Source organism: Electrona antarctica, assembly GCF_951216825.1.
Source record: "Electrona antarctica genome assembly, chromosome: 8".
Lineage (NCBI taxonomy): Eukaryota > Metazoa > Chordata > Actinopteri > Myctophiformes > Myctophidae > Electrona > Electrona antarctica.
Window position 1 is genome coordinate 40,969,923 of NC_136789.1, and position 24,911 is coordinate 40,994,833.

The window sequence follows — 24,911 nt, forward strand, 5'->3', positions numbered from 1 at the left end:
GGCATACTATAGCATGTCGTTTTTCGTGATTTTGGAGGATTTGAAATAAAGATGAAAATCATGAAAAAACTACATACTATAGTCCATGGTTTGGGACGGCATACTATAGTATGTCATATTTTCAAGATTTTGGGACACTATGTCAGAGCGGGGACTTGAACCTGCAGCCTCCAGATTCCCAGGCAGGATCTGTACCCAGTGAGCTACTGTGCATGATGTTCTTAAAAGGCCGAATAGATAATGACAGAAGAGCCAGAGACTTGTTTCCATTGTGGTTCATAAAAATTCGAACGTCTAGAGATAAACAACAGCAAAAGAAACAATAGACAAATCTCCTGTTATTTTATTTTTTGTATTTTATTTTTGTATCAATGTTGTACTCAAAGGGAACAGCAGACTGCATTGTGGCAGGTAGCAAGTAGATCAGTGACTTAGCACACTGGCTGCATGATCTGGAGGTTGTGGGTTCAAACCCCACTCAAATCTTTACTTGCCAAAATCTGCCATTGACCCCCATTCTGAATTTCTCAAATTTAAAAGCACTATATTTCTAAAACTATGAAACATTTCAAAGATTCCTTTTCAGGCAAACATGTCCACCGTAAGATGAACCTAAATAGGTTTGAATGGGGTTTCTAGGTGTAAGTATGTAGGACTAGTAGCATGCCAAAGTGTGTGCTATTGCCATTGAGAATGCATTGGGCGTTTAAGTTAAATAACTCAGAAACTACAAAACATTTCAAAGTAAAAAGTTCCAGCATGTGTCTCCACAGTAGGCTGAATTTGAAACAGTTTGAATGCAGTTTCTAGGTGAAAGTGCTTTTTTGATATCTGCCATTGAGCCCCATTGTAGATTTCTCAAATTTGAAAGCACTATATTTCTAAAACTATGAAACATTTCAAAGATTCCTTTTCAGGCAAACATGTCCACCGTAAGATGAACCTAAGTAGGTTTGAATGGGGTTTCTAGGTGTAAGTATGTAGGACTAGTAGCGTGACGACGAGTATAATAAACTGGAAGAAAAGTAACGAGTGTGTGTTCTGGTCCTGTTGATTGAGCAGAGCAGGACCTATAAACCTTGAAGGTTTATAGGTCCTTCTCAGCTCAATCAACAGGACCAGAACACACCAGGGCTGGCTGCCAGGATCACATCCACCAATGGGGAGGCTGTCTGTGTCCTTTCATGGTTTCTCCTCTGTATTATCTGATTAACATCCACATAACACTTAAAAGCACTAAAGACACCTTTGATGCACAGCACCATTCATTCAAATGCTCTATACATGATCCCAAGGCCCCATTTGAAAAGTGACACCAAGAAGAACAACTTACAACCTAAAAATCACTGACAGCTCAGTGGCACCCTTGTTAAGATGACGTCCATGTGAGCCAGAGGTTGTGAGTTCAAATCCAGCTGAGTTCCTCCTACTTTCACTCTGCAGCATGTTTGGGAGAATAACATCCAGAAGAGAACTGGAAAGAGATGGAAAGCTGTGGAGATTCTCAGAGAGCATGGTGGCACTCTGTGATAAGCTGCTGTCTATGTGAGCCACAGGTCGTGGGTTCAAGTTCAGCCCATGGCCTCAGACGGCATACCATAGCATGCCATTTTTCATCATTTTTGAGGATTTGAAAAAAAGACAAAAATCACTCCGAGACCATGGGCTATAGCCCATCGTATCGGGGTCATTTTCGTCTTTTTTTCAAATCCTCAAAAATGATGCAAAACGGCATGCTATAGTATGCCGTTCGAGACCATGGGCTATAGCCCATCGTCTCGGAGTGATTTCTGTCTTTTTTTCAAATCCTCAAAAATGATGAAAAACGGCATGCTATAGTATGCCGTCCGATATGGGCTATAGCCCATGGTCATAAATGATGAAAAACGAGGATTTGAAAAAAAGACAAAAATCACCCCGAGACCATGGGCTATAGCCCATCGTCTCGGGGTCATTTTCGTCTTTTTTCCAAATCCTCAAAAATGATGCAAAACGGCATGCTATAGTATGCCGTTCGAGACCATGGGCTATAGCCCATCGTCTCGGAGTGATTTCCGTCTTTTTTTCAAATCCTCAAAAATGATGCAAAACGGCATGCTATAGTATGCCGTTCGAGACCATGGGCTATAGCCCATCGTCTCGGAGTGATTTCTGTCTTTTTTTCAAATCCTCAAAAATGATGAAAAACGGCATGCTATAGTATGCCGTCCGATATGGGCTATAGCCCATGGTCATAAATGATGAAAAACGAGGATTTGAAAAAAAGACAAAAATCACTCCGAGACCATGGGCTATAGCCCATCGTCTCAGGGTCATTTTCGTCTTTTTTCCAAATCCTCAAAAATGATGCAAAACGGCATGCTATAGTATGCCGTTCGAGACCATGGGCTATAGCCCATCGTCTCGGAGTGATTTCCGTCTTTTTTTCAAATCCTCAAAAATGATGCAAAACGGCATGCTATAGTATGCCGTTCGAGACCATGGGCTATAGCCCATCGTCTCGGAGTGATTTCCGTCTTTTTTTCAAATCCTCAAAAATGATGAAAAACGGCATGCTATAGTATGCCGTTCGAGACCATGGGCTATAGCCCATCGTCTCGGGGTCATTTTCGTCTTTTTTTCAAATCCTCAAAAATGATGCAAAACGGCATGCTATAGTATGCCGTCCTATATGGGCTATAGCCCATGGTCATAAATGATGAAAAACGAGGATTTGAAAAAAAGACAAAAATCACTCCGAGACCATGGGCTATAGCCCATTGTCTCGGGGTCATTTTCGTCTTTTTTTCAAATCCTCAAAAATGATGAAAAACGGCATGCTATAGTATGCCGTCCTATATGGGCTATAGCCCATGGTCATAAATGATGAAAAACGAGGTTTTGAAAAAAAGACAAAAATCACTCCGAGACCATGGGCTATAGCCCATCGTCTCGGGGTCATTTTCGTCTTTTTTTCAAATCCTCAAAAATGATGCAAAACGGCGTGCTATAGTATGCCGTTCGAGACCATGGGCTATAGCCCATCGTCTCGGAGTGATTTCGTCTTTTTTTCAAATCCTCAAAAATGATGCAAAACGGCATGCTATAGTATGCCGTTCGAGACCATGGGCTATAGCCCATCGTCTCGGAGTGATTTCCGTCTTTTTTTCAAATCCTCAAAAATTATGAAAAACGGCATGCTATAGTATGCCGTTCGAGACCATGGGCTATAGCCCATCGTCTCGGAGTGATTTCCGTCTTTTTTTCAAATCCTCAAAAATGATGAAAAACGACATGCTATAGTATGCCGTCCGATATGGGCTATAGCCCATGGTCATAAATGATGAAAAACGAGGATTTGAAAAAAAGACGAAAATCACTCCGAGACCATGGGCTATAGCCCATCGTCTCGGAGTGATTTCCGTCTTTTTTTCAAATCCTCAAAAATGATGCAAAACGGCATGCTATAGTATGCCGTTCGAGACCATGGGCTATAGCCCATCGTCTCGGAGTGATTTCCGTCTTTTTTTCAAATCCTCAAAAATGATGAAAAACGGCATGCTATAGTATGCCGTTCGAGACCATGGGCTATAGCCCATCGTCTCGGGGTCATTTTCGTCTTTTTTTCAAATCCTCAAAAATGATGCAAAACGGCATGCTATAGTATGCCGTCCTATATGGGCTATAGCCCATGGTCATAAATGATGAAAAACGAGGTTTTGAAAAAAAGACAAAAATCACTCCGAGACCATGGGCTATAGCCCATCATCTCGGGGTCATTTTCGTCTTTTTTTCAAATCCTCAAAAATGATGAAAAACGGCATGCTATAGTATGCCGTCCTATATGGGCTATAGCCCATGGTCATAAATGATGAAAAACGAGGTTTTGAAAAAAAGACAAAAATCACTCCGAGACCATGGGCTATAGCCCATCGTCTCGGGGTCATTTTCGTCTTTTTTTCAAATCCTCAAAAATGATGCAAAACGGCATGCTATAGTATGCCGTTCGAGACCATGGGCTATAGCCCATCGTCTCGGAGTGATTTCCGTCTTTTTTTCAAATCCTCAAAAATGATGCAAAACGGCATGCTATAGTATGCCGTTCGAGACCATGGGCTATAGCCCATCGTCTCGGAGTGATTTCCGTCTTTTTTTCAAATCCTCAAAAATGATGGAAAACGGCATGCTATAGTATGCCGTTCGAGACCATGGGCTATAGCCCATCGTCTCGGGATCATTTTCGTCTTTTTTTCAAATCCTCAAAAATTATGGAAAACGGCATGCTATAGTATGCCGTCCTATATGGGCTATAGCCCATGGTCATAAATGATGAAAAACGAGGATTTGAAAAAAAGACGAAAATCACTCCGAGACCATGGGCTATAGCCCATCGTCTCGGGGTCATTTTCGTCTTTTTTTCAAATCCTCAAAAATGATGAAAAACGGCATGCTATAGTATGCCGTCCTATATGGGCTATAGCCCATGGTCATAAATGATGAAAAACGAGGATTTGAAAAAAAGACAAAAATCACTCCGAGACCATGGGCTATAGCCCATCGTCTCGGTGTCATTTTCGTCTTTTTTTCAAATCCTCAAAAATGATGCAAAACGGCATGCTATAGTATGCCGTTCGAGACCATGGGCTATAGCCCATCGTCTCGGAGTGATTTCCGTCTTTTTTTCAAATCCTCAAAAATGATGCAAAACGGCATGCTATAGTATGCCGTTCGAGACCATGGGCTATAGTCCATCGTCTCGGAGTGATTTCCGTCTTTTTTTCAAATCCTCAAAAATGATGAAAAACGACATGCTATAGTATGCCGTCCGATATGGGCTATAGCCCATGGTCATAAATTATGAAAAACGAGGATTTGAAAAAAAGACGAAAATCACTCCGAGACCATGGGCTATAGCCCATCGTCTCAGGATCATTTTCGTCTTTTTTTCAAATCCTCAAAAATGATGGAAAACGGCATGCTATAGTATGCCGTTTGAGACCATGGGCTATAGCCCATCGTCTCGGAGTGATTTTCGTCTTTTTTTCAAATCCTCGTTTTCGTCTTTTTTTCAAATCCTCAAAAATGATGAAAAACGGCATGCTATAGTATGCCGTCCTATATGGGCTATAGCCCATGGTCATAAATGATGAAAAACGAGGATTTGAAAAAAAGACAAAAATCACTCCGAGACCATGGGCTATAGCCCATCGTCTCGGGGTCATTTTCGTCTTTTTTTCAAATCCTCAAAAATGATGCAAAACGGCATGCTATAGTATGCCGTTCGAGACCATGGGCTATAGCCCATCGTCTCGGAGTGATTTCCGTCTTTTTTTCAAATCCTCAAAAATGATGAAAAACGGCATGCTATAGTATGCCGTTCGAGACCATGGGCTATAGCCCATCGTCTCGGAGTGATTTCCGTCTTTTTTTCAAATCCTCAAAAATGATGCAAAACGACATGCTATAGTATGCCGTCCGATATGGGCTATAGCCCATGGTCATAAATGATGAAAAACGAGGATTTGAAAAAAGAGACAAAAATCACTCCGAGACGATGGGCTATAGCCCATCGTCTCGGGGTCATTTTCGTCTTTTTTTCAAATCCTCAAAAATGATGGAAAACGGCATGCTAAAACTATGAAACATTTCAAAGATTCCTTTTCAGGCAAACATGTCCACCGTAAGATGAACCTAAATAGGTTTGAATGGGGTTTCTAGGTGTAAGTATGTAGGACTAGTAGCATGCCAAAGTTTGTGCTATTGCCATTGAGAATGCATTGGGCGTTTAAGTTAAATAACTCAGAAACTACAAAACATTTCAAAGTAAAAAGTTCCAGCATGTGTCTCCACAGTAAGCTGAATTATAAAAAGTGTGAATGGAGTCTCTAGGTGAAAGTGAAAGTGACGTGCCACTATCTGCCATTATACATTTCTCAAATTAAAAGCACTATATTTCTAAAACTATGAAACATTTCAAAAATTCCTTTTCATGCAAACATGTCCACCATAAGATGAACCTAAATAGGTTTGAATGGGGATTCTAGGTGTAAGTATGTAGGACTAGTAGCATGCCAAAGTTATAATTTTTTTCCGACGTCTTTTTTCATGATTTTGGACTATTTGAAAAAGAGAGGAAAATCATGAAAAACGACATACTATAGTTCATGGTTTCGGACGGCATACTATAGCATGTCGTTTTTCGTGATTTTGGAGGATTTGAAATAAAGATGAAAATCATGAAAAAACTACATACTATAGTCCATGGTTTGGGACGGCATACTATAGTATGTCATATTTTCAAGATTTTGGGACACTATGTCAGAGCGGGGACTTGAACCTGCAGCCTCCAGATTCCCAGGCAGGATCTGTACCCAGTGAGCTACTGTGCATGATGTTCTTAAAAGGCCGAATAGATAATGACAGAAGAGCCAGAGACTTGTTTCCATTGTGGTTCATAAAAATTCGAACGTCTAGAGATAAACAACAGCAAAAGAAACAATAGACAAATCTCCTGTTATTTTATTTTTTGTATTTTATTTTTGTATCAATGTTGTACTCAAAGGGAACAGCAGACTGCATTGTGGCAGGTAGCAAGTAGATCAGTGACTTAGCACACTGGCTGCATGATCTGGAGGTTGTGGGTTCAAACCCCACTCAAATCTTTACTTGCCAAAATCTGCCATTGACCCCCATTCTGAATTTCTCAAATTTAAAAGCACTATATTTCTAAAACTATGAAACATTTCAAAGATTCCTTTTCAGGCAAACATGTCCACCGTAAGATGAACCTAAATAGGTTTGAATGGGGTTTCTAGGTGTAAGTATGTAGGACTAGTAGCATGCCAAAGTGTGTGCTATTGCCATTGAGAATGCATTGGGCGTTTAAGTTAAATAACTCAGAAACTACAAAACATTTCAAAGTAAAAAGTTCCAGCATGTGTCTCCACAGTAGGCTGAATTTGAAACAGTGTGAATGCAGTTTCTAGGTGAAAGTGCTTTTTTGATATCTGCCATTGAGCCCCATTGTAGATTTCTCAAATTTGAAAGCACTATATTTCTAAAACTATGAAACATTTCAAAGATTCCTTTTCAGGCAAACATGTCCACCGTAAGATGAACCTAAGTAGGTTTGAATGGGGTTTCTAGGTGTAAGTATGTAGGACTAGTAGCGTGACGACGAGTATAATAAACTGGAAGAAAAGTAACGAGTGTGTGTTCTGGTCCTGTTGATTGAGCAGAGCAGGACCTATAAACCTTGAAGGTTTATAGGTCCTTCTCAGCTCAATCAACAGGACCAGAACACACCAGGGCTGGCTGCCAGGATAACATCCACCAATGGGGAGGCTGTCTGTGTCCTTTCATGGTTTCTCCTCTGTATTATCTGATTAACATCCACGATAACACTTAAAAGCACTAAAGACACCTTTGATGCAGAGCACCATTCATTCAAATGCTCTGTACATGATCCCAAGGCCCCATTTGAAAAGTGACACCAAGAAGAACAACTTACAACCTAAAAATCACTGACAGCTCAGTGGCACCCTTGTTAAGATGACGTCCATGTGAGCCAGAGGTTGTGACAAAAATCACTCCGAGACCATGGGCTATAGCCCATCGTCTCGGAGTGATTTCTGTCTTTTTTTCAAATCCTCAAAAATGATGAAAAACGGCATGCTATAGTATGCCGTCCGAGACCATGGGCTATAGCCCATCGTCTCAGAGTGATTTCCGTCTTTTTTTCAAATCCTCAAAAATGATGCAAAACGGCATGCTATAGTATGCCGTTCGAGACCATGGGCTATAGCCCATCGTCTCGGAGTGATTTCCGTCTTTTTTTCAAATCCTCAAAAATGATGAAAAACGGCATGCTATAGTATGCCGTCCTATATGGGCTATAGCCCATGGTCATAAATGATGAAAAACGAGGATTTGAAAAAAAGACAAAAATCACTCCGAGACCATGGGCTATAGCCCATCGTCTCGGGGTCATTTTCGTCTTTTTTTCAAATCCTCAAAAATGATGAAAAACGGCATGCTATAGTATGCCGTTCGAGACCATGGGCTATAGCCCATCGTCTCGGAGTGATTTCCGTCTTTTTTTCAAATCCTCGTTTTCGTCTTTTTTTCAAATCCTCAAAAATGATGAAAAACGGCATGCTATAGTATGCCGTCCGATATGGGCTATAGCCCATGGTCATAAATGATGAAAAACGAGGATTTGAAAAAAAGACAAAAATCACTCCGAGACCATGGGCTATAGCCCATCGTCTCGGGATCATTTTCGTCTTTTTTTCAAATCCTCAAAAATGATGCAAAACGGCATGCTATAGTATGCCGTTCGAGACCATGGGCTATAGCCCATGGTCTCGGAGTGATTTCCGTCTTTTTTTCAAATCCTCAAAAATGATGAAAAACGGCATGCTATAGTATGCCATTCGAGACCATGGGCTATAGCCCATCGTCTCGGGGTCATTTTCGTCTTTTTTTCAAATCCTCAAAAATGATGCAAAACGGCATGCTATAGTATGCCGTCCTATATGGGCTATAGCCCATGGTCATAAATGATGAAAAACGAGGATTTGAAAAAAAGACAAAAATCACTCCGAGACCATGGGCTATAGCCCATTGTCTCGGGGTCATTTTCGTCTTTTTTTCAAATCCTCAAAAATGATGAAAAACGGCATGCTATAGTATGCCGTCCTAGATGGGCTATAGCCCATGGTCATAAATGATGAAAAACGAGGATTTGAAAAAAAGACAAAAATCACTCCGAGACCATGGGCTATAGCCCATCGTCTCGGGGTCATTTTCGTCTTTTTTTCAAATCCTCAAAAATGATGAAAAACGGCATGCTATAGTATGCCGTCCTATATGGGCTATAGCCCATGGTCATAAATGATGAAAAACGAGGATTTGAAAAAAAGACAAAAATCACTCCGAGACCATGGGCTATAGCCCATCGTCTCGGGGTCATTTTCGTCTTTTTTTCAAATCCTCAAAAATGATGCAAAACGGCATGCTATAGTATGCCGTCCTATATGGGCTATAGCCCATGGTCATAAATGATGAAAAACGAGGATTTGAAAAAAAGACAAAAATCACTCCGAGACCATGGGCTATAGCCCATTGTCTCGGGGTCATTTTCGTCTTTTTTTCAAATCCTCAAAAATGATGAAAAACGGCATGCTATAGTATGCCGTCCTATATGGGCTATAGCCCATGGTCATAAATGATGAAAAACGAGGATTTGAAAAAAAGACAAAAATCACTCCGAGACCATGGGCTATAGCCCATCGTCTCGGGGTCATTTTCGTCTTTTTTTCAAATCCTCAAAAATGATGAAAAACGGCATGCTATAGTATGCCGTCCTATATGGGCTATAGCCCATGGTCATAAATGATGAAAAACGAGGATTTGAAAAAAAGACAAAAATCACTCCGAGACCATGGGCTATAGCCCATCGTCTCGGGGTCATTTTCGTCTTTTTTTCAAATCCTCAAAAATGATGCAAAACGGCATGCTATAGTATGCCGTTCGAGACCATGGGCTATAGCCCATCGTCTCGGAGTGATTTCCGTAATTTTTTTCAAATCCTCGTTTTCGTCTTTTTTTCAAATCCTCAAAAATGATGAAAAACGGCATGCTATAGTATGCCGTCCGATATGGGCTATAGCCCATGGTCATAAATGATGAAAAACGAGGATTTGAAAAAAAGACAAAAATCACTCCGAGACCATGGGCTATAGCCCATCGTCTCGGGGTCATTTTCGTCTTTTTATCAAATCCTCAAAAATGATGCAAAACGGCATGCTATAGTATGCCGTTCGAGACCATGGGCTATAGCCCATGGTCTCGGAGTGATTTCCGTCTTTTTTTCAAATCCTCAAAAATGATGCAAAACGGCATGCTATAGTATGCCGTTCGAGACCATGGGCTATAGCCCATGGTCTCGGAGTGATTTTCGTCTTTTTTTCAAATCCTCAAAAATGATGGAAAACGGCATGCTATAGTATGCCGTTCGAGACCATGGGCTATAGCCCATCGTCTCGGAGTGATTTTCGTCTTTTTTTCAAATCCTCGTTTTCATCTTTTTTCAAATCCTCAAAAATGATGAAAAACGGCATGCTATAGTATGCCGTCCTATATGGGCTATAGCCCATGGTCATAAATGATGAAAAACGAGGATTTGAAAAAAAGACAAAAATCACTCCGAGACCATGGGCTATAGCCCATCGTCTCGGGGTCATTTTCGTCTTTTTTTCAAATCCTCAAAAATGATGCAAAACGGCATGCTATAGTATGCCGTCCTATATGGGCTATAGCCCATGGTCATAAATGATGAAAAACGAGGATTTGAAAAAAAGACAAAAATCACTCCGAGACCATGGGCTATAGCCCATCGTCTCGGGGTCATTTTCGTCTTTTTTTCAAATCCTCAAAAATGATGCAAAACGGCATGCTATAGTATGCCGTTCGAGACCATGGGCTATAGCCCATGGTCTCGGAGTGATTTCCGTCTTTTTTTCAAATCCTCAAAAATGATGCAAAACGGCATGCTATAGTATGCCGTTCGAGACCATGGGCTATAGCCCATCGTCTCGGGGTCATTTTCATCTTTTTTTCAAATCCTCAAAAATGATGCAAAACGGCATGCTATAGTATGCCGTTCGAGACCATGGGCTATAGCCCATCGTCTCGGAGTGATTTCCGTCTTTTTTTCAAATCCTCAAAAATGATGAAAAACGACATGCTATAGTATGCCGTCCGATATGGGCTATAGCCCATGGTCATAAATGATGAAAAACGAGGATTTGAAAAAAAGACGAAAATCACTCCGAGACCATGGGCTATAGCCCATCGTCTCGGGATCATTTTCGTCTTTTTTTCAAATCCTCAAAAATGATGCAAAACGGCATGCTATAGTATGCCGTTCGAGACCATGGGCTATAGCCCATGGTCTCGGAGTGATTTTCGTCTTTTTTTCAAATCCTCAAACATGATGGAAAACGGCATGCTATAGTATGCCGTTCGAGACCATGGGCTATAGCCCATCGTCTCGGAGTGATTTTCGTCTTTTTTTCAAATCCTCGTTTTCATCTTTTTTCAAATCCTCAAAAATGATGAAAAACGGCATGCTATAGTATGCCGTCCTATATGGGCTATAGCCCATGGTCATAAATGATGAAAAACGAGGATTTGAAAAAAAGACAAAAATCACTCCGAGACCATGGGCTATAGCCCATCGTCTCGGGGTCATTTTCGTCTTTTTTTCAAATCCTCAAAAATGATGCAAAACGGCATGCTATAGTATGCCGTCCTATATGGGCTATAGCCCATGGTCATAAATTATGAAAAACGAGGATTTGAAAAAAAGACAAAAATCACTCCGAGACCATGGGCTATAGCCCATCGTCTCGGGGTCATTTTCGTCTTTTTATCAAATCCTCAAAAATGATGCAAAACGGCATGCTATAGTATGCCGTTCGAGATCATGGGCTATAGCCCATCGTCTCGGAGTGATTTCCGTCTTTTTTTCAAATCCTCAAAAATGATGCAAAACGGCATGCTATAGTATGCCGTTCGAGATCATGGGCTATAGCCCATCGTCTCGGAGTGATTTCCGTCTTTTTTTCAAATCCTCAAAAATGATGAAAAACGGCATACTATAGTATGCCGTTCGAGACCATGGGCTATAGCCCATCGTCTTGGAGTGATTTCCGTCTTTTTTTCAAATCCTCAAAAATGATGAAAAACGACATGCTATAGTATGCCGTCCGATATGGGCTTTAGCCCATGGTCATAAATGATGAAAAACGAGGATTTGAAAAAAAGACGAAAATCACTCCGAGACCATGGGCTATAGCCCATCGTCTCGGGGTCATTTTCGTCTTTTTTTCAAATCCTCAAAAATGATGCAAAACGGCATGCTATAGTATGCCGTTCGAGACCATGGGCTATAGCCCATCGTCTCGGAGTGATTTCCGTCTTTTTTTCAAATCCTCAAAAATGATGAAAAACGACATGCTATAGTATGCCGTCCGATATTTGCTATAGCCCATGGTCATAAATGATGAAAAACGAGGATTTGAAAAAAAGACGAAAATCACTCCGAGACCATGGGCTATAGCCCATCGTCTCGGGATCATTTTCGTCTTTTTTTCAAATCCTCAAAAATGATGCAAAACGGCATGCTATAGTATGCCGTTCGAGACCATGGGCTATAGCCCATGGTCTCGGAGTGATTTTCGTCTTTTTTTCAAATCCTCAAACATGATGGAAAACGGCATGCTATAGTATGCCGTTCGAGACCATGGGCTATAGCCCATCGTCTCGGAGTGATTTTCGTCTTTTTTTCAAATCCTCGTTTTCATCTTTTTTCAAATCCTCAAAAATGATGAAAAACGGCATGCTATAGTATGCCGTCCTATATGGGCTATAGCCCATGGTCATAAATGATGAAAAACGAGGATTTGAAAAAAAGACAAAAATCACTCCGAGACCATGGGCTATAGCCCATCGTCTCGGGGTCATTTTCGTCTTTTTTTCAAATCCTCAAAAATGATGCAAAACGGCATGCTATAGTATGCCGTCCTATATGGGCTATAGCCCATGGTCATAAATGATGAAAAACGAGGATTTGAAAAAAAGACAAAAATCACTCCGAGACCATGGGCTATAGCCCATCGTCTCGGGGTCATTTTCGTCTTTTTATCAAATCCTCAAAAATGATGCAAAACGGCATGCTATAGTATGCCGTTCGAGACCATGGGCTATAGCCCATCGTCTCGGAGTGATTTCTGTCTTTTTTTCAAATCCTCAAAAATGATGAAAAACGACATGCTATAGTATGCCGTCCGATATGGGCTATAGCCCATGGTCATAAATGATGAAAAACGAGGATTTGAAAAAAAGACAAAAATCACTCCGAGACGATGGGCTATAGCCCATCGTCTCGGGGTCATTTTCGTCTTTTTTTCAAATCCTCAAAAATGATGCAAAACGGCATGCTATAGTATGCCGTTCGAGACCATGGGCTATAGCCCATCGTCTCGGAGTGATTTCCGTCTTTTTTTCAAATCCTCAAAAATGATGAAAAACGGCATGCTATAGTATGCCGTTCGAGACCATGGGCTATAGCCCATCGTCTTGGAGTGATTTCCGTCTTTTTTTCAAATCCTCAAAAATGATGAAAAACGACATGCTATAGTATGCCGTCCGATATGGGCTATAGCCCATGGTCATAAATGATGAAAAACGAGGATTTGAAAAAAAGGCGAAAATCACTCCGAGACCATGGGCTATAGCCCATCGTCTCGGGATCATTTTCGTCTTTTTTTCAAATCCTCAAAAATGATGGAAAACGGCATGCTATAGTATGCCGTTCGAGACCATGGGCTATAGCCCATCGTCTCGGAGTGATTTTCGTCTTTTTTTCAAATCCTCGTTTTCGTCTTTTTTTCAAATCCTCAAAAATGATGAAAAACGACATGCTATAGTATGCCGTCCTATATGGGCTATAGCCCATGGTCATAAATGATGAAAAACGAGGATATGAAAAAAAGACAAAAATCACTCCGAGACCATGGGCTATAGCCCATCGTCTCGGGGTCATTTTCGTCTTTTTTTCAAATCCTCAAAAATGATGCAAAACGGCATGCTATAGTATGCCGTTCGAGACCATGGGCTATAGCCCATCGTCTCGGAGTGATTTCTGTCTTTTTTTTAAATCCTCAAAAATGATGAAAAACGACATGCTATAGTATGCCGTCCGATATGGGCTATAGCCCATGGTCATAAATGATGAAAAACGAGGATTTGAAAAAAAGACAAAAATGACTCCGAGACGATGGGCTATAGCCCATGGTCTCGGAGTGATTTTCGTCTTTTTTTCAAATCCTCAAAAATGATGGAAAACGGCATGCTAAAACTATGAAACATTTCAAAGATTCCTTTTCAGGCAAACATGTCCACCGTAAGATGAACCTAAATAGGTTTGAATGGGGTTTCTAGGTGTAAGTATGTAGGACTAGTAGCATGCCAAAGTTTGTGCTATTGCCATTGAGAATTGGGCGTTTAAGTTAAATAACTCAGAAACTACAAAACATTTCAAAGTAAAAAGTTCCAGCATGTGTCTCCACAGTAAGCTGAATTATAAAAAGTGTGAATGGAGTCTCTAGGTGAAAGTGAAAGTTACGTGCCACTATCTGCCATTATAAATTTCTCAAATTAAAAGCACTATATTTCTAAAACTATGAAACATTTCAAAAATTCCTTTTCATGCAAACATGTCCACCATAAGATGAACCTAAATAGGTTTGAATGGGGATTCTAGGTGTAAGTATGTAGGACTAGTAGCATGCCAAAGTTATAATTTTTTTCCGACGGCATACTATAGCATGTCTTTTTTCATGATTTTGGACTATTTGAAAAAGAGAGGAAAATCATGAAAAACGACATACTATAGTTCATGGTTTCGGACGGCATACTATAGCATGTCTTTTTTCATGATTTTGGACTATTTGAAAAAGAGAGGAAAATCATGAAAAACTACATACTATAGTCCATGGTTTGGGACGGCATACTATAGTATGACATATTTTCAAGATTTTGGGACACTATGTCAGAGCGGGGACTTGAACCTGCAGCCTCCAGATTCCCAGGCAGGATCTGTACCCAGTGAGCTACTGTGCATGATGTTCTTAAAAGGCCGAATAGATAATGACAGAAGAGCCAGAGACTTGTTTCCATTGTGGTTCATAAAAATGCGAACGTCTAGAGATAAACAACAGCAAAAGAAACAATAGACAAATCTCCTGTTATTTTATTTTTTGTATTTTATTTTTGTATCAATGTTGTACTCAAAGGGAACAGCAGACTGCATTGTGGCAGGTAGCAAGTAGATCAGTGACTTAGCACACTGGCTGCATGATCTGGAGGTTGTGGGTTCAAACCCCACTCAAATCTTTACTTGCCAAAATCTGCCATTGACCCCCATTCTGAATTTCTCAAATTTAAAAGCACTATATTTCTAAAACTATGAAACATTTCAAAGATTCCTTTTCAGGCAAACATGTCCACCGTAAGATGAACCTAAATAGGTTTGAATGGGGTTTCTAGGTGTAAGTATGTAGGACTAGTAGCATGCCAAAGTGTGTGCTATTGCCATTGAGAATGCATTGGGCGTTTAAGTTAAATAACTCAGAAACTACAAAACATTTCAAAGTAAAAAGTTCCAGCATGTGTCTCCACAGTAGGCTGAATTTGAAACAGTGTGAATGCAGTTTCTAGGTGAAAGTGCTTTTTTGATATCTGCCATTGAGCCCCATTGTAGATTTCTCAAATTTGAAAGCACTATATTTCTAAAACTATGAAACATTTCAAAGATTCCTTTTCAGGCAAACATGTCCACCGTAAGATGAACCTAAGTAGGTTTGAATGGGGTTTCTAGGTGTAAGTATGTAGGACTAGTAGCGTGACGACGAGTATAATAAACTGGAAGAAAAGTAACGAGTGTGTGTTCTGGTCCTGTTGATTGAGCAGAGCAGGACCTATAAACCTTGAAGGTTTATAGGTCCGAGACCATGGGCTATAGCCCATCGTATCGGGGTCATTTCCGTCTTTTTTTCAAATCCTCAAAAATGATGAAAAACGGCATGCTATAGTATGCCGTTCGAGACCATGGGCTATAGCCCATCGTCTCGGGGTCATTTTCGTCTTTTTTTCAAATCCTCAAAAATGATGCAAAACGGCATGCTATAGTATGCCGTCCTATATGGGCTATAGCCCATGGTCATAAATGATGAAAAACGAGGATTTGAAAAAAAGACAAAAATCACTCCGAGACCATGGGCTATAGCCCATTGTCTCGGGGTCATTTTCGTCTTTTTTTCAAATCCTCAAAAATGATGAAAAACGGCATGCTATAGTATGCCGTCCGATATGGGCTATAGCCCATGGTCATAAATGATGAAAAACGAGGATTTGAAAAAAAGACAAAAATCACTCCGAGACCATGGGCTATAGCCCATCGTCTCGGGATCATTTTCGTCTTTTTTTCAAATCCTCAAAAATGATGCAAAACGGCATGCTATAGTATGCCGTTCGAGACCATGGGCTATAGCCCATGGTCTCGGAGTGATTTCCGTCTTTTTTTCAAATCCTCAAAAATGATGCAAAACGGCATGCTATAGTATGCCGTTCGAGACCATGGGCTATAGCCCATCGTCTCGGAGTGATTTCCGTCTTTTTTTCAAATCCTCAAAAATGATGAAAAACGGCATGCTATAGTATGCCGTTCGAGACCATGGGCTATAGCCCATCGTCTCGGAGTGATTTCCGTCTTTTTTTCAAATCCTCAAAAATGATGAAAAACGACATGCTATAGTATGCCGTCCGATATGGGCTATAGCCCATGGTCATAAATGATGAAAAACGAGGATTTGAAAAAAAGACGAAAATCACTCCGAGACCATGGGCTATAGCCCATCGTCTCGGGATCATTTTCGTCTTTTTTTCAAATCCTCAAAAATGATGCAAAACGGCATGCTATAGTATGCCGTTCGAGACCATGGGCTATAGCCCATGGTCTCGGAGTGATTTTCGTCTTTTTTTCAAATCCTCAAAAATGATGGAAAACGGCATGCTATAGGATGCCGTTCGAGACCATGGGCTATAGCCCATCGTCTCGGAGTGATTTTCGTCTTTTTTTCAAATCCTCGTTTTCGTCTTTTTTTCAAATCCTCAAAAATGATGAAAAACGGCATGCTATAGTATGCCGTCCTATATGGGCTATAGCCCATGGTCATAAATGATGAAAAACGAGGATTTGAAAAAAAGACAAAAATCACTCCGAGACCATGGGCTATAGCCCATCGTCTCGGGGTCATTTTCGTCTTTTTTTCAAATCCTCAAAAATGATGCAAAACGGCATGCTATAGTATGCCGTCCTATATGGGCTATAGCCCATGGTCATAAATGATGAAAAACGAGGATTTGAAAAAAAGACAAAAATCACTCCGAGACCATGGGCTATAGCCCATTGTCTCGGGGTCATTTTCGTCTTTTTTTCAAATCCTCAAAAATGATGAAAAACGGCATGCTATAGTATGCCGTCCTATATGGGCTATAGCCCATGGTCATAAATGATGAAAAACGAGGATTTGAAAAAAAGACAAAAATCACTCCGAGACCATGGGCTATAGCCCATGGTCTCGGGGTCATTTTCGTCTTTTTTTCAAATCCTCAAAAATGATGCAAAACGGCATGCTATAGTATGCCGTTCGAGACCATGGGCTATAGCCCATCGTCTCGGAGTGATTTCCGTCTTTTTTTCAAATCCTCGTTTTCGTCTTTTTTTCAAATCCTCAAAAATGATGAAAAACGGCATGCTATAGTATGCCGTCCGATATGGGCTATAGCCCATGGTCATAAATGATGAAAAACGAGGATTTGAAAAAAAGACAAAAATCACTCCGAGACCATGGGCTATAGCCCATCGTCTCGGGATCATTTGTCTTTTTTTCAAATCCTCAAAAATGATGCAAAACGGCATGCTATAGTATGCCGTTCGAGACCATGGGCTATAGCCCATGGTCTCGGAGTGATTTCCGTCTTTTTTTCAAATCCTCAAAAATGATGCAAAACGGCATGCTATAGTATGCCGTTCGAGACCATGGGCTATAGCCCATCGTCTCGGAGTGATTTCCGTCTTTTTTTCAAATCCTCAAAAATGATGAAAAACGGCATGCTATAGTATGCCGTTCGAGACCATGGGCTATAGCCCATCGTCTCGGAGTGATTTCCGTCTTTTTTTCAAATCCTCAAAAATGATGCAAAACGGCATGCTATAGTATGCCGTCCTATATGGGCTATAGCCCATGGTCATAAATGATGAAAAACGAGGATTTGAAAAAAAGACAAAAATCACTCCGAGACCATGGGCTATAGCCCATCGTCTCGGGGTCATTTTCGTCTTTTTATCAAATCCTCAAAAATGATGCAAAACGGCATGCTATAGTATGCCGTTCGAGATCATGGGCTATAGCCCATCGTCTCGGAGTGATTTCCGTCTTTTTTTCAAATCCTCAAAAATGATGCAAAACGGCATGCTATAGTATGCCGTTCGAGACCATGGGCTATAGCCCATCGTCTCGGAGTGATTTCCGTCTTTTTTTCAAATCCTCAAAAATGATGAAAAACGGCATGCTATAGTATGCCGTTCGAGACCATGGGCTATAGCCCATCGTCTTGGAGTGATTTCCGTCTTTTTTTCAAATCCTCAAAAATGATGAAAAACGACATGCTATAGTATCCCGTCCGATATGGGCTATAGCCCATGGTCATAAATGATGAAAAACGAGGATTTGAAAAAAAGACGAAAATCACTCCGAGACCATGGACCATGGGTGATTTTCGTCTTTTTTTCAAATCCTCAAAAATGATGGAAAACGGCATGCTATAGTATGCCGTTCGAGACCATGGGCTATAGCCCATCGTCTCGGAGTGATTTTCGTCTTTTTTTCAAATCCTCGTTTTCATCTTTTTTCAAATCCTCAAAAATGATGAAAAACGGCATGCTATAGTATGCCGTCCTATATGGGCTATAGCCCATGGTCATAAATGATGAAAAACGAGGATTTGAAAAAAAGACAAAAATCACTCCGAGACCATGGGCTATAGCCCATCGTCTCGGGGTCATTTTCGTCTTTTTTTCAAATCCTCAAAAATGATGCAAAACGGCATGCTATAGTATGCCGTCCTATATGGGCTATAGCCCATGGTCATAAATGATGAAAAACGAGGATTTGAAAAAAAGACAAAAATCACTCCGAGACCATGGGCTATAGCCCATCGTCTCGGGGTCATTTTCGTCTTTTTATCAAATCCTCAAAAATGATGCAAAACGGCATGCTATAGTATGCCGTTCGAGACCATGGGCTATAGCCCATCGTCTCGGAGTGATTTCCGTCTTTTTTTCAAATCCTCAAAAATGATGCAAAACGGCATGCTATAGTATGCCGTTCGAGACCATGGGCTATAGCCCATCGTCTCGGAGTGATTTCCGTCTTTTTTTCAAATCCTCAAAAATGATGAAAAACGGCATGCTATAGTATGCCGTCCGATATGGGCTATAGCCCATGGTCATAAATGATGAAAAACGAGGATTTGAAAAAAAGACGAAAATCACTCCGAGACCATGGGCTATAGCCCATGGTCTCGGAGTGATTTTCGTCTTTTTTTCAAATCCTCAAAAATGATGGAAAACGGCATGCTATAGTATGCCGTTCGAGACCATGGGCTATAGCCCATCGTCTCGGAGTGATTTTCGTATTTTTTTCAAATCCTCGTTTTCATCTTTTTTCAAATCCTCAAAAATGATGAAAAACGGCATGCTATAGTATGCCGTCCTATATGGGCTATAGCCCATGGTCATAAATGATGAAAAACGAGGATTTGAAAAAAAGACAAAAATCACTCCGAGACCATGGGCTATAGCCCATCGTCTCGGGGTCATTTTCGTCTTTTTTTCAAATCCTCAAAAATGATGCAAAACGGCATGCTATAGTATGCCGTCCTATATGGGCTATAGCCCATGGTCATAAATGATGAAAAACGAGGATTTGAAAAAAAGACAAAAATCACTCCGAGACCATGGGCTATAGCCCATCGTCTCGGGGTCATTTTCATCTTTTTATCAAATCCTCAAAAATGATGCAAAACGGCATGCTATAGTATGCCGTTCGAGACCATGGGCTATAGCCCATCGTCTCGGAGTGATTTCCGTCTTTTTTTCAAATCCTCAAAAATGATGCAAAACGGCATGCTATAGTATGCCGTTCGAGACCATGGGCTATAGCCCATCGTCTCAGAGTGATTTCCGTCTTTTTTTCAAATCCTCAAAAATGATGCAAAACGGCATGCTATAGTATGCCGTTCGAGACCATGGGCTATAGCCCATCGTCTCAGAGTGATTTCCGTCTTTTTTTCAAATCCTCAAAAATGATGCAAAACGGCATGCTATAGTATGCCGTTCGAGACCATGGGCTATAGCCCATCGTCTCGCAATGATTTCCGTCTTTTTTTCAAATCCTCAAAAATGATGAAAAACGGCATGCTATAGTATGCCGTTCGAGACCATGGGCTATAGCCCATCGTCTCGGGGTCATTTTCGTCTTTTTTTCAAATCCTCAAAAATGATGCAAAACGGCATGCTATAGTATGCCGTCCTATATGGGCTATAGCCCATGGTCATAAATGATGAAAAACGAGGATTTGAAAAAAAGACAAAAATCACTCCGAGACCATGGGCTATAGCCCATTGTCTCGGGGTCATTTTCGTCTTTTTTTCAAATCCTCAAAAATGATGAAAAACGGCATGCTATAGTATGCCGTCCTATATGGACTATAGCCCATGGTCATAAATGATGAAAAACGAGGATTTGAAAAAAAGACAAAAATCACTCCGAGACCATGGGCTATAGCCCATCGTCTCGGGGTCATTTTCGTCTTTTTTTCAAATCCTCAAAAATGATGCAAAACGGCATGCTATAGTATGCCGTTCGAGACCATGGGCTATAGCCCATGGTCTCGGAGTGATTTCCGTCTTTTTTTCAAATCCTCAAAAATGATGCAAAACGGCATGCTATAGTATGCCGTTCGAGACCATGGGCTATAGCCCATCGTCTCGGAGTGATTTCCGTCTTTTTTTCAAATCCTCAAAAATGATGAAAAACGGCATGCTATAGTATGCCGTTCGAGACCATGGGCTATAGCCCATCGTCTCGGGATCATTTTCGTCTTTTTTTCAAATCCTCAAAAATGATGCAAAACGGCATGCTATAGTATGCCGTTCGAGACCATGGGCTATAGCCCATGCTCTCGGAGTGATTTTCGTCTTTTTTTCAAATCCTCAAAAATGATGGAAAACGGCATGCTATAGTATGCCGTTCGAGACCATGGGCTATAGCCCATCGTCTCGGAGTGATTTTCGTCTTTTTTTCAAATCCTCGTTTTCGTCTTTTTTTCAAATCCTCAAAAATGATGCAAAACGGCATGCTATAGTATGCCGTCCTATATGGGCTATAGCCCATGGTCATAAATGATGAAAAACGAGGATTTGAAAAAAAGACAAAAATCACTCTGAGACCATGGGCTATAGCCCATCGTCTCGGGGTCATTTTCGTCTTTTTTTCAAATCCTCAAAAATGATGCAAAACGGCATGCTATAGTATGCCGTCCTATATGGGCTATAGCCCATGGTCATAAATGATGAAAAACGAGGATTTGAAAAAAAGACAAAAATCACTCCGAGACCATGGGCTATAGCCCATTGTCTCGGGGTCATTTTCGTCTTTTTTTCAAATCCTCAAAAATGATGAAAAACGGCATGCTATAGTATGCCGTCCTATATGGGCTATAGCCCATGGTCATAAATTATGAAAAACGAGGATTTGAAAAAAAGACAAAAATCACTCCGAGACCATGGGCTATAGCCCATCGTCTCGGGGTCATTTTCGTCTTTTTTTCAAATCCTCAAAAATGATGAAAAACGGCATGCTATAGTATGCCGTTCGAGACCATGGGCTATAGCCCATGGTCTCGGAGTGATTTCCGTCTTTTTTTCAAATCCTCAAAAATGATGCAAAACGGCATGCTATAGTATGCCGTTCGAGACCATGGGCTATAGCCCATCGTCTCGGAGTGATTTCCGTCTTTTTTTCAAATCCTCAAAAATGATGAAAAACGGCATGCTATAGTATGCCGTTCGAGACCATGGGCTATAGCCCATCGTCTCGGAGTGATTTCCGTCTTTTTTTCAAATCCTCAAAAATGATGAAAAACGACATGCTATAGTATGCCGTCCGATATGGGCTATAGCCCATGGTCATAAATGATGAAAAACGAGGATTTGAAAAAAAGACGAAAATCACTCCGAGACCATGGGCTATAGCCCATCGTCTCGGGATCATTTTCGTCTTTTTTTCAAATCCTCAAAAATGATGCAAAACGGCATGCTATAGTATGCCGTTCGAGACCATGGGCTATAGCCCATGGTCTCGGAGTGATTTTCGTCTTTTTTTCAAATCCTCAAAAATGATGGAAAACGGCATGCTATAGGATGCCGTTCGAGACCATGGGCTATAGCCCATCGTCTCGGAGTGATTTTCGTCTTTTTTTCAAATCCTCGTTTTCGTCTTTTTTTCAAATCCTCAAAAATGATGAAAAACGGCATGCTATAGTATGCCGTCCTATATGGGCTATAGCCCATGGTCATAAATGATGAAAAACGAGGATTTGAAAAAAAGACAAAAATCACTCCGAGACCATGGGCTATAGCCCATCGTCTCGGGGTCATTTTCGTCTTTTTTTCAAATCCTCAAAAATGATGCAAAACGGCATGCTATAGTATGCCGTCCTATATGGGCTATAGCCCATGGTCATAAATGATGAAAAACGAGGATTTGAAAAAAAGACAAAAATCACTCCGAGACCATGGGCTATAGCCCATTGTCTCGGGGTCATTTTCGTCTTTTTTTCAAATCCTCAAAAATGATGAAAAACGGCATGCTATAGTATGCCGTCCTATATGGGCTATAGCCCATGGTCATAAATGATGAAAAACGAGGATTTGAAAAAAAGACAAAAATCACTCCGAGACCATGGGCTATAGCCCATGGTCTCGGGGTCATTTTCGTCTTTTTTTCAAATCCTCAAAAATGATGCAAAACGGCATGCTATAGTATGCCGTTCGAGACCATGGGCTATAGCCCATCGTCTCGGAGTGATTTCCGTCTTTTTTTCAAATCCTCGTTTTCGTCTTTTTTTCAAATCCTCAAAAATGATGAAAAACGGCATGCTATAGTATGCCGTCCGATATGGGCTATAGCCCATGGTCATAAATGATGAAAAACGAGGATTTGAAAAAAAGACAAAAATCACTCCGAGACCATGGGCTATAGCCCATCGTCTCGGGATCATTTTCTTTTTTTCAAATCCTCAAAAATGATGCAAAACGGCATGCTATAGTATGCCGTTCGAGACCATGGGCTATAGCCCATGGTCTCGGAGTGATTTCCGTCTTTTTTTCAAATCCTCAAAAATGATGCAAAACGGCATGCTATAGTATGCCGTTCGAGACCATGGGCTATAGCCCATCGTCTCGGAGTGATTTCCGTCTTTTTTTCAAATCCTCAAAAATGATGAAAAACGGCATGCTATAGTATGCCGTTCGAGACCATGGGCTATAGCCCATCGTCTCGGAGTGATTTCCGTCTTTTTTTCAAATCCTCAAAAATGATGCAAAACGGCATGCTATAGTATGCCGTCCTATATGGGCTATATAGTCCGGAGGCTTAGTGAAAGGATAGTGCAATTGCGGATAAAAGCGTAATTTTTTGCATGATGGTTCGTTAGGGTCAGTTTTTGCATTTTAGCCTAGGAGCCCTTGTCAAATATCTATTTTAAATATCAAATTGCAAGACATTATTATCAATGCAATATGTGAAATATGTGAAAATCCCTAGTATTTTTCAGACTATATACACACCATAAAATGATCAGATTATTTCCAAATGTGATAAAGTTGACTTATTTTGACATTATTAAAGTCACAGAACATGAAATATCATCAATAACACCTTTATTGCAATGAAGAATACATACAAATGAACTATAACTCGACCGGCCATCGGACGGTCTCGCGCCACACCATCCAGGTGGCCAGTTGTCCGGGTGGCCACTTGTGCAGGGTGCCCACTTGTTCAGTCAGACTACATTTTGGGTGCGGTACTGAACCATACTGTAGCATACTGTACTGTACCATACTGTACCGTACTGTACCGTACTGTACTGTACTGTACTGTACTGTACTGTACTGCACCATACTGTACTGTACTGCAATGTACCATACTGTATGTTACTGTACCATACTGTATGTTACTGTACCGTACTGTACCAGACTGTACGTTACGTTACCGTACCATACTGTACTGTACCATACCGTGCTGCTGTGTGTGCGCGTGTGCGTGTGCGTGCGTGTGTGTGTGTGTGAAGTGAAAAGGGGAGGGGTCGGTGAATGTGGAAATTGTGATATAATTTGCGTCACAGCAAAATGTTGCACAATAACAGTATGGCACACAAAAGCAATATTTGTACAATACATATGACAGGTGAGCGGAGGCAATGTAGTGCAGATGGATTCCTGTGGCATGTAGAATTTGTTTGTGCTTCTTCTGTCGTATATGTCCTTAGACCTTCAGCTCCATTGCAGCAAGCCAGTCCAGTGTGTCATTGTCTAGGTCAATTAAGCCTTGATCACTATTTGGTGGCCGGTATGTGGGGCAGCTGGTCAGCACGTGTTCCATAGTCTGTAATGGATCCCCATTACAGACTATGGCCCAGACTATGGCCCAGACTATGGCCCAGACTATACACACAGGCCCAGTTCCTGGGCCTGTGTGGCAAAGGGCCGCCGGGACTTGAGATGCGTACGCTGTGGTGTCTCCGTGACGACCTTGTGGAGGAGGTGAGATTTGCTCAACTGTGCCTTCCGAGTGAGGGCCAGTGTGGCTGCTTCTCGCCTGACCTCTGCTGGGGCGATTCCAGGCTGAGGCACAGTATTCAGCGGCAGGGAAAACTAGGGCCTCGGTGGAGATGCGCAGTGTCTTTGTGGTGACTCCCCACGTGGTGCCAGCTAGATGCTGTATCAGTGCGGCACGGGCTTTCCCTTAACACTGTCCAGGTGTTGTTTAAAGGACAGTGTTCTGTCGAGCTTCACTCCATGTATGTCGGTGAGGACTGGGACTGTAGCCGGGCACCGTCGACCATGAGGTTGATTTGGCGAGTTGCTTCCCTTTTGTAGAGGTGGAACATTGTTGCTACAGTCTTCTCAACACTGAGCTTGAGGCGGCAGTCCTTCAGGTATGAAGAAAGGG